Source organism: Aegilops tauschii, chromosome 3, assembly GCF_002575655.3.
Source record: "Aegilops tauschii subsp. strangulata cultivar AL8/78 chromosome 3, Aet v6.0, whole genome shotgun sequence".
Classification (NCBI taxonomy): Eukaryota; Viridiplantae; Streptophyta; class Magnoliopsida; order Poales; family Poaceae; genus Aegilops; species Aegilops tauschii.
This window is the reverse complement of record NC_053037.3, coordinates 23229290-23240464: the sequence shown is the minus strand read 5'-3', so window position 1 is coordinate 23240464 and position 11175 is coordinate 23229290. Positions and strand designations below refer to the sequence as shown.

The window sequence follows — 11175 nt, the reverse complement described above, 5'->3', positions numbered from 1 at the left end:
GCGACGACGCCTTCAAGAAGGGGACGACGCTAGCACGCCGCCGCCACCGGCCTGACCACACAGAGTGGGCTTTCACCCCGGCCAACACTCACAGTCACCAAATTGGGGTACAGACCACCGCGCCACCACCATTGAACGACACACCCCGATCACCATGCTGCCCACACGACCATGGTGACCGGACAGCGACCGAGCCGCGTGCTCCGCCCAAGAGCACCCCAGCCACCACCATCCGGGCCGCCGCCCAAGCATCCGAGCCCATCCCTCGACCACGAATACACCGTACAGATGCAGCAGACCGGAAAGGGGCGGAAGACTCCCCTTCCACCCCAAAGCAGACAACTTGGAAGGATTGGCGGCCTCGGCGGCCAGATCTGGGCCAAGGGAACTCCGGCAGCTACACGGTGCAGCCGCCGGATGCAACGGAGGGGCAACCCTGCCCCCTACCCGAAGTCCCCTGCCACCTCCGGCAAGCTGTCGCGCGCACAAACACCACCCCAAGGAACCACCCCTGCCCGTCGAGCTTGTACCTGAACCATGGAGGAGGGAGGAAGCCCACCCGAGAAAGCCGCAGACGAGCAGACGCCGGAGCAAGTCCCGCCGCCGCCGCGCGCAGACCGGTCGACCACGTGGTTGCAGCCACGCCGCTGCAAACCACCTCCACGCAGAGCCCATGAGGACCTCCGCCGCCACACCACGACGCCTGCTGCCGCCAGGGACCAAATCAGCACGGATCTGGCCGGAGGCGTGCCGGCCCGCCACTGCCCGATCTGACCCACCGCAGCTGTCGCGCCGCGGCCGCCCACTAGGTCGCCGCCGAGCCGCCACCAGGGGCCCCCGACGCCACCCCGACGGAGCGCCGCCGCACCGCTAGCCCCCGCCATAGGCTAGCGCCCCCGCTCGGGAAGCCGTCCCGCGCCGGCCAGGACCACGGGCGGAGGGGAAAGGAAGGCCCCGCCGCCACCCTGGCCGGCCAGGCTTCGCCCGACGGCCCCACCGGGCGGCGGCGAGGGAGGTGGGCAGAGGAGGGGGGAGGGAGGCGGCGGCCGGGATGGGTTTTCCTCGGGGCGCCCACGGGAGCGCCGAGAAAGGGGAGAGAGGAGAGGGCTCCTCGTTCCGTAACCGTGCGGTTACTCGTTCCTTCGTTTTTTCTGCCTTCAAACCGACGGAGCCTTGACGCCCGGTGTGTTGCAAATCTAACGTAGCTGCTGCTCTGGAGCACACATCGTGACTTTCATGTGTTTATTAATTCACTCGGTGCAGCTCGGGCGGTGCCAACACGTTGGTACGTGGGGCTTGTGTTCTTGGTGATTTGGTTTTTGTTTCCTACTGCTGCAAATTGGCTAGGAAGCATTATTATTTTGCTTTCGAATGCTCTTAAGATCTTGTTACCATGGACAACAAGTTTTAACTGTTATAATATAATAAAAAGAAACGATAATACACTTCATCGGAGTTCCTTTTTGTATGAAATGATTATTACCTTGAGTCAAAAAACGAGCACAAGCTTTCGATCTACTATGAACACGCGGGCTTGCTCAATGACACTGATAGCTCGTGCTAGTTCATGTTTACACCCCTCAATCCTTGCCGACACTGAATCTCGTTGACTTCCTAGTGCCTCCTACCCCCATGAAAGAAACTACATTTGGCATTGCCATGAGATTTTGCGGGATGTTCTTCGCAAAAAGAGCTTTGGGTGTACCATATGTTGGCTGGTTCACTCGGGGGATCAAAAGAATCAATCTAGATTTTGAACTTCCGGTGGCAGGGGCTTTGGGAGTTATGTTGGTGCTCACGTGTGGGATGAGAGCACATGAAACATACGCCTTTTAAAGACATTGGTGGTTGAGATTTGTACTGGGATTTTAACCACTAGTCACATCGCCACAATCTCATTGGCTTAACTACTGCAATGATAAGTACACATTGTGTCGTGAAGATACGAAGAACCAGCACAATCAAAGCTCATTAGGCCCGTACATGCATATGTTAGCTGATGATCTTACAAAAGTTATCTGAAAACAAGATCTCACGTCATTCATTCATTCCGGTGCGTGTGCTCCGCTCCGCTCACCTGCGCTGCGCTGCCTCTATTTCTCATCATCTCGCATTGCGTCGTCCAGGCGGGCAGGCGGGACTGTAGCGGAGCGTGGTGTCCATGGATTGGATTTTAACGGATGCAGGCGGACAGATGGATAGGTTTGGTGGACTGCTAGGGGGTGCAGAGGGGACACACTCTTGGTTTCCATCTAATTTAATTTGCTTATGAGTCACCCCGCCGCCGCCCCGCCGCACGCCGCCCACATCAGATCCGGCCCCGCCCATCCCCCGCCGCTGTTTTCATGCCGCCCCGCCGCCCACCCGCCGCGGATCCGGCTGCCGCCGCAGCGCACGCCGTCGCCCCGTGCGCCGCAGCTCCGACCCGCCGCAGCTCCGCCCGGCCCTGGCCCGCCCGCCGTAGCTCCGTCCGCCACCGCCCCGCACGCCGCCGCCGCCCCGCAGCTCCACCCCGCTCGGCTCCGTCCGCTACCGCTCCGCCCGGCTCCGTCCGCCACCGCCCCTCAGCTTCGCCCCGCCCAGCTCCGTCCGCCACCGTCCCGGCGCACGCCGCCACCGCTCTCCGATGGCGCCGAAGAAGACGCCGAAGGGCAAGTCGGGCTTCTTCGGCATGAGGCAGAAGCCCTCCAGTAACTTTGGAGTGGAGTTCTCCGACGCCGGGAGGCGTTGGTGGATCAGCACGTACCCCTCCGCCCACGAGGCCGCGCGTGCCTACAACGTGGCGGTGTGGCGTGCCGAGAGGCCTCGGGAGCACCTCAACTTCCCAGAAATCGAGAGTCGGGCGGAAGCGAAGATGCTTGTGCCGCAGGGCATCAAGATGAAGGAGATCCCGACGAAGAAGAAGACAACGAAGAAGCCATCGGTTGTCGTCAGTGCCGGCGAGACCGACGAGGAGGCGATGGCGAGGTTTGCTCAGGAGCATCCGGAGTACGTCCAGGCCGAGCTGGAGTAGTACTGGAAGCGTGAGGCGGAGCAGAAGAAGAAGGGGGCGAAGAAGGAGGACGAGGCCGGTCCCTCGACGGTGATCCCCATCGAGTCCTCTTCCGAGGAGGACTGGGCAGACTTCTCGGAGGAGGAGGAGGAGGGGTGCGACGACCCGGAGAAGGAGGAGTTCTGGGCGTAGTTCCGCAGCTCCGACGATGAGGAGTAGTTTATCTAGTAGTTTGAATAAGTAGTAATTGAAGTTCATGTATGAAACTATGTTGAATTTGATGTTTGAACTATGTTGAATGGACTAGTAGTTTGTCGTTTTTAGAAATTTACATCTTCATTTTGGACCATCTATTGAAGTTGCACTTTTGGACCATCTGTTGGAGTTGAGTTTTTTTCGAAGCTCCAAAACGCACCTTTTGGCGGTCCAAAATTTACATCTTCAGTTTTGAACCGCCAAATTTTGGACCATCTATTGAAGATGCTATTAAGTTGCCAAAGTTGCCAAGGTAGGTAGGGACATGATTATATGGGCACAGGAACCCGGTGATTTAAAACTGTTTGATGCCGGGTGTGTTGCAAATCTAACATTGTTCTGGAGTGCACCCTCACCATGCCCTCCATGTGTTTATTAATTCAGGCACGTACAGGGTGATTGGTATAAAACATTACAGGGAGAGAATGTGGCCTCATCTAATTGCCCCCCACATTTTCTCTGGTGGGCCCGCTTCTTTTCCCAGGAAAATCTCGTGAAGCAATCTTTTCAGGGAAAGGTGCATGATTGTTCTTCAGCATGGCCAGTATTTTTCGGGGAGTTTCTAGCCGTTTTTAAAAGCAATTTAGGGGAATAGGTGCATGATTCTTCCTGGAGCAATATTTTCTTATTGACACTTCCTTTTTGGGGAGTTTCTAGTACTTTTCTGCATAAACAAAACCACAAAGTGCAATGAGGTGTCTGTAAGGTAAATATGTAGAATCTGTTTTTTCAGAACGAATATGTAGAATCTTTCCATAACTCTAGCATTGTTCAGGAGAAAACATGCATATGCATGGTTCAGTTTCTCTTTTTTGGCATGTCAATAGAATGGCATAGATAATTGCCCAACACAAAACAAAATGGCTACCCACCTGGAAACACAACAAAAATTTTACTGTTAGGTTTTCTAACATAGGACTGAGCATGTCTCAAGGGAGTGAGACATGCACTAACAAGCCTAGTGCGTAAAGGGAGCCCACCCATAAGGGTGGCCCCTTTACATCAGAGGAAGACATACGAATCTTACCCCCTACGAGTCCGGTCTCCGGGGGCGCAAATACCAGGTACCGATTTCCAGAGGTACCGATCAACTGTTAAGGTAGCACAAAGAACGCAGAAGTAAACATTACATCCAGACTTAATGACGACATCAACTGTCAAATGATGTGGGTCTCTGCTTTCTGCTCCTGCAAACCGGCTAGGCTTGTTTTCGTAGCAGTCTAAAATTCTGTAACCATGGGCGGCTAGTTTTAACTGTTAACTAAAACCACAATATAGTCTCTCGGAGTATCTTTGTGTGAAACCATCATTAGCTTGGGGTGAAGAAGCGAGCACATGCCTTCGGTCTTCTTTGAACAAGCGGCCTTGCTCAGTCATACTCACTCTTCGTGCCAGTACATGTCATGAATCCTCACAACTTACCCGAATTGAATCTCGTTGACTTCCTGGTGCCTCCTACACACATGAAAGAAAGTACATTTGGCGTTGCCCTCAGTTTTCGTGGGATATTCGTCGCAAAAAGAGCTTCTTTGGGTATACCATATGCTAGTAGGAAGATCAAAAGAATCAATCCAGATTTTGAACTTTTGGTAGCATATGAGGTGGGGGCTTTGAGAGCTATGTTGGTGCCCATGTGTGGGATGGGACTGCCGACGAAACTAGCCACGTGTCACCACAATCCCATTGGCTTAGCTGGTGTAGTGCTAATGTACACATATTGCAACGTGAAGAACCGGTCCAACCTAATCATGGCTCATTTTACCTACATATGCATATGTTAGCTGGCAATTTTACATAAGTTGTCTGAAGACAATTCGATATCTATTCTGTGATTGGATACGTTTTGCATAAATTTGATTGATGTTGACTTTTTTTTGTGAGGAGATATTGACATTGTTACTAGGAGCGAGTGAAGCCTGTGATATTGGTGAATTTTGTCGCGGTAGAGTGAAGTACAGTTGGTACACATGCACTTGTAGAGGAGTTCTGGTGAGGCTACATACTACTCCCTCCGTCCCATAATGTAAGACGTTTTTAGACACTATTTTGCAAACATTTCATACAAAGACTAATAATACTATTTTTTTGTTTGTGTTTTGGTTATTTAGGTTTTGCTTTCTACTCCCGTGAGTTGTCTAGAAAAATAGGATTCTTATTACTATGAGCTTTCAGTTTCAGTAATTAACAAAAACAAAAAAAATACTAACTTCTCATTTGCTTAGAGATTACTTTTAAAGAAAGGACGCCGATAACTACCACATGTGTGGTGTATCAGGTGGTTGTGCCGTACGCCCTGTGTGGCACGGAGACGACCCCGCCCGTACGACCGCGTACGGGCGCGCGCAGCCACAGCCCGCACGTCCGGTGCAGCGCGATCGTCCCCGCACGAGCACGTCCGGGCGAGCGATGCGCGGCCCGCATGACCCATCTCGGCCGTCGCCCCTCCCCGCCTGCGAGCCACACGCCCCGCGTGTCAGTAACCACGCGTCCTGCCGCGATTGCCATGGTCCGGACCTCTTTGGTTGCCATGTTGCTGAACTGCAGTTGCCATGTTGCTGAACTACAGTTGCCATGGTTGCTCAACTGCAGTTGCCATCTTAGGTCAAGTGTCGGATGCCATTTTTGGGCAACTGCAGCTGTTGCCATGTATGGTCTAGTCTACTACAAATACCATAATTTGAAAAACTTTAGGAGTTGCCACCTACTAACACTGGACAGTTGCCATGTAGCACTAAAAAACATGGCAAAAAACATGTTTCGGTAAAAAAAGAGTTGACATCTGCTTACAAGCGCGCTAGGGCAGTTGCCATGTACCCTGCAAAACACATGACAACTGATAGCTTTTGATGTGTGGGAGAGGAGACGAGCATGTGGGCGATGGTGGTATCTTTAGGAGTTGCCACCTACTAACACTAGACAGTTGCCATGTAGCGCTACAAAAACAGACGTGACAACAATAACATGTTCGGGGTAAAAAGAGAGTTGCCATCTGCTCATGCTAACAAATAGGGCAGTTGCCATGTACCATTCCAAAACATGGCAAATGGCAGCTTGGGTGTGGGAGAGTGGGAGAATGGGCAGTCGTAGGAGATGGGGAACAGAAGTGGTGCGCGGCGTGCGGGCGCGACAGCAGTTTCATCACACGCCCCGACTGACGAAGCGTTGACCGCGGAGAGAAACCGGCCTGCGGGCGAACTCCCTCACACCCACACACACGAGTTGTCCTACGTGGCACACAAAATCAGCCTTTTCATGCCAAAATTCATGCAAAAGACGCTGGACGACGATGAAGACGTGTGGATGAGTTGTCTAACGCCCACACGTGTGGGCATTAGTGTTTTCGTAAAGAAAATGATCATTAGCTTCATCCAGGCGGGCGGAAGTGTACTCGAGCGTGGTATCCACGGAGTTTAACGGTGGCAGCCGGACGGCCAGATAGGTTTGGTGGACTGCTAGGGGGTGCAGAGGGGACACGCTTCTTGGTTTCCATTTAACTTACTACTCACTCTGCTTGTTAGTATGACTTTTTTTTTGCGGGTGTTAGTATGACTTTTAGTAAGTTGCTGAGTAGGTGGGGGCACGATTAGAAATAGGAACCTTGGTGATTTAAAAGTGTTTGACGCCGGGTGTGTTGCAAATCTAACGTAGCTGCCGTTCTGTGGGACACACCGTGACCTGCATGTGTTTCTTAATTCGGTGCAGCGAGAGCGATGCCAACACATGGTACGTGGGGCTTGTGTTCTTGGTGGGTTTGTTTTTCTGCATCCTGCTCCTGGCTAGGCAGAATTATTTTGCTTCTGAATGTGCATAAGATTTTTTTTTCGAGCAACCGGCAGGAGCTCTGCCTTTTCATATAGAAGAAGGGAAATGACCAGTTAATAAGGAAAACTGGCCGAAAACCGATACAAATGTGGCACACCCACACGAGCCGACGACTTCATCACCCAAGCGACCAAAATCGACACCCAACAACACGAACCGGAGCCGCCGCTCCGACATACAAACCTCAACAGCGCACACACCGGCCCCGAGGCCGCGTCCCAAACGAGTCGACGACTCTGTCACCCCGGTGACCAGAAACGACACCATGCAAACGAAAGACGCTCTCCGGAGCCGCCGCTCCGACTTCCACTCCGACCCCAAGGCCGCGAATCCGACGAGCCAACGACTCTGCCACCCAAATGACCAGATTCGACGCTCCACAACGCAACTATCCGGAGCCGCCGCCCCGGCCTCCACACCGGCCCCCGAGGCCGCGAACCCGCCTGGCCGATGGCGAAGATGTCGGGCGATGCCAACCATCGACGCAGGGCAGATTGGACCTCCAAGGCGACGCCCCCAAGAAGGATGCGACGTGAACGCCGCCGCCGCCCGCTTCAGCCCAAGCCGAAGCATAGGTTTTCACCCGAAGAGCACGGGATCCAAATGCCTAAAGGAGGTGAAGGGGCTCCACGACGACGCCTCCAACGAGGGGAACGGCATCCTAGGACGCCGTCGTCGCCGGCAATGACCAAGGTCACTGCAAGGCATTCACCTGGAGTTCACCATGCCCAGAGACACTGCATCAAGGCCGTCCATCTGCCTGAACCGAGAAAGTCACATGCCCCAAGCAAATCGCCGCCGCCAACCACCACCACCACCACACGCTGCTCAACGGCGCCACCACCACGAGACCGCCTCACCCCCGCAGCCAGGGTCAGGGAGCACGGCCCACCGCCACCACCTCCACTGCACCGGCGCACAGATCCGGCCCTCACGGCCCAGATCCAGACCTGCAGCGCAGCCACACGCTGCAACCCCAAACTGCCTAAGCAGACCGCCGCAGCCCTCCAAAACACGCATCCGAGCAGCCCGACGCGGATCCGGGCGCGAGCCCCATGGATCTGGGCAGGACACGAGCAGCCGTGGCCACCCCCGAGCGGCAGCGCATCCAGCCGCTGATTTTGTTACCATGGACAGCTAGTTTTTACTGTTAACGAAAAGAAACTAAAATGCACGACACCGGAGTTTCTTTTCGTGTGAAATGGTCATTAGCTCGGGTGAAAGAAGCGAGCACATGCTTTCGATCTTCTAACAAAAACCTTGCCTGCTCGGTCACTCTCGTGCTTCGTGCTACTTCATGTTTACGGGCCTCACGACCTGCTCATACTTGATCTCGTTGACTTCCCGGTGCCTCTGACCCCCATGAAAGGTACTACATTTGGCATTGGCCTCAGCTTTTGTGGGTTGTTCTTCGTAAAACGAGCTTCTTTGTGTATACCATATGTGGACTGGTTTGCTAGGGAGATCGAAAGACTCAATCCAGATTTTGAACTCCTGGTGGCAGGGGCTTTGGGAGTTATGTTTGGTGCTCATCGGTCGGATGGGAGTGCACATGAAACATACGCCTTTTAAAGCCATGGGTGGTTGAAGTTTCTACACGGATCTTTACCACTAGTTGCGTCGCCACAATCTCTACTAGTGCAATGATAAGTACACATCTTGTGTCGTGAAGATGTGAAGAACCAGCGCAATCAAATTATGGCTCATTACGCCGGTACACACATATCTTAGCTGATGATCTTACAAAAGTTATCTGAAAACAACTTGTTCACATTTATTACTAAGCGATGAGTTAAATAATAAGCCAAAATTGCTGAATTTTGTAGCAGTAGAGTAAAGTACAATAAGTATACATGCACCCCAAGAGGAGTTGCCTACCGACTGTGGCGAGGCGACATACTAAATTATTTTAACTAGTCAACAACCCGTGCTCCTGCACGGGCTAGTAGTTTTGCATACACCATATTTATTAAACTTGAAACACATATATTCTTTTGAAGAAAAACTACCCAATGACAGTTAGGGTTGCAAGTTTGTGACTTGCAAGATATCCTCCAACCCCTCCTTTGTTCAAGAAATGAACTGATATTTCAGAAGTGATATGGCTACTACAAATTTAGTTAATTTAGTTGAGCAAGGGTGCACCCCTAAGTGATATTTCACATTGTAATTTATGGGTCGAAAATATTTTTTTCTTAGCTGAAATAATTTTATGCATTTCAATGGTTACAAATGTATTTATGAACATTTGATTGTGTTAATATCGGCAACTTCAGACTCGTGACTATAATATATAATTTACATGTATACTGCTGCAAGACAGAAATTTCACTACTTTTTAGCAATTGAACACAAAAGAGTTATTGATGTGAGTTATTAAATGTATTAGAGGGGACAAGTAGAGATAATAAATAGTGTTGAAAGCCATATAGGTTGTAACATGTCATGGGATTATTGAGTCTAATGGCTCAACAACCTTATCAAAATTCGTTGTGAATTCCGAGTGGGATAGTACTTGTATCCTAAGTCTCTCGCAAAAAAACCCTTATATCCTAAGTTATTAAGAAAAACAATGACATCAAACTATAAAGATCAATTTACATAAGTGAACTATATTGAAAAGTAATTCCAAACTTCATGCAAATATCATAATCAAAATTTTAGATTATTGACGTCTGTCCCATAACAGTAAGGATAGTTTGACGGAATATCATGAGCACACTAACAATTCAGATGATACATTTATTTAATTGATAATAAGAGCTTATTTGGTAGCATGTATGATATTATATGATAAAATAAGTATATGCATAGTAAGAGAAGTTAGTTTTGACTTGCTCAGCAGCACACAATATCGCACATTATGAAAAATTCAAACTGAATTTATCTTTTATCATCTTGCCCAATGTATGTGCACCTCCAATAAAATAGATCTAAATAATAATTAGGGGAATAATTTTTTTAGTAATATCATTCCCGAGATATAAGTACACCCCTCCATCCCATCTTTAGAAGCAGATGCATATATCTTGGGAAAGTTAAAAGTTGAAACCATGCTTTCGAAATGTCCTTGATAACCCCACATCTTTCACATGTTAGCACTAGTAGAAAAAGGGGCTTTCGTTCGGGCCTGGCCAGCCCATTAGTCCCGGTTCTGCCACGAACCGGGACCAATGGAGGCATTTGTCCCGGTTCGTGAGCCCAGGGGGCCGGCCGGGGCCTCGTGGGCATTGGTCCCGGTTCGTCTGGGCCCATTTGTCCCGGCTCTTGGCACGAACCGGGACAAATGAGTTGCCTATATGTACCCCATCGCCGGCGAGCAGAGCACTCCACAGTGCTCTGTTTTTTGCTGGCCGGCGAGGAAGGGCATTTGGTTGCTCTAGCTCACCTCTTATGCATGTGAGGTGTTCGATGAAATGCCCGAGCCACGCTAGTTAAGCTTTCTCCTCTCAAAGCTCGACCTCCGAGCTCCATTTTTCCCGAGATTTGTCTAGGTTTAGTGGTCCGGCACGCCCCGTCCTCGTCTTCACCGCCGTCGATCGCCCGCGCCGAGCTCGTCGCCGGCACCACCGTGGTGAGCCTCTTGTTCTTATCTTCTTTCTGAAAGAAAAAAAATCTTACTTTAGATAGATACTTGTCTAATTTTCTTACTTTTGACACACATAATTATATATAATGCACGCAGATAAACCGACAATGGATGTACGGTGACAGACACACCTCTGAGTACATTAAGGGCGTGCATAATTTTCTCGAAGTGGCTGAGGCAAACAAGCAGAATGGTTTTATGTGTTGTCCATGCCCTAATTGTGGGAATACGAGGTCTTACTCTGACAAGAAAATCCTTCACACCCACCTGCTTTATAAGGGTTTCATGCCACACTATAATGTTTGGACGAAGCACGGAGAAATAGGGGTTATGATGGAAGACAGCGAAGAAGAAGAGGACGATGACAACTATGTGCCCCCTGAATACGGTGATGCTGCAACGGGGGAAGCTGAAGATCAAGAGGAAGCTGAAGATCCAGAGGAACCAGACGATGTGCCCGATGATGATCTCCGTCCGGTCATTGTTGATGCAAGGGAAAAGTGCGAAAGTGAAAAGG

At 50.7% G+C, this 11175-nt stretch overlaps 1 pseudogene; it reads left to right on the top strand.

Moving 5' to 3' along the window:
* Positions 1-2626: 2626 nt before the first annotated feature.
* LOC109738834 (uncharacterized) lies at positions 2627-3211 on the top strand (annotated as a pseudogene).
* The last annotated feature ends 7964 nt before the right edge of the window (positions 3212-11175 follow it).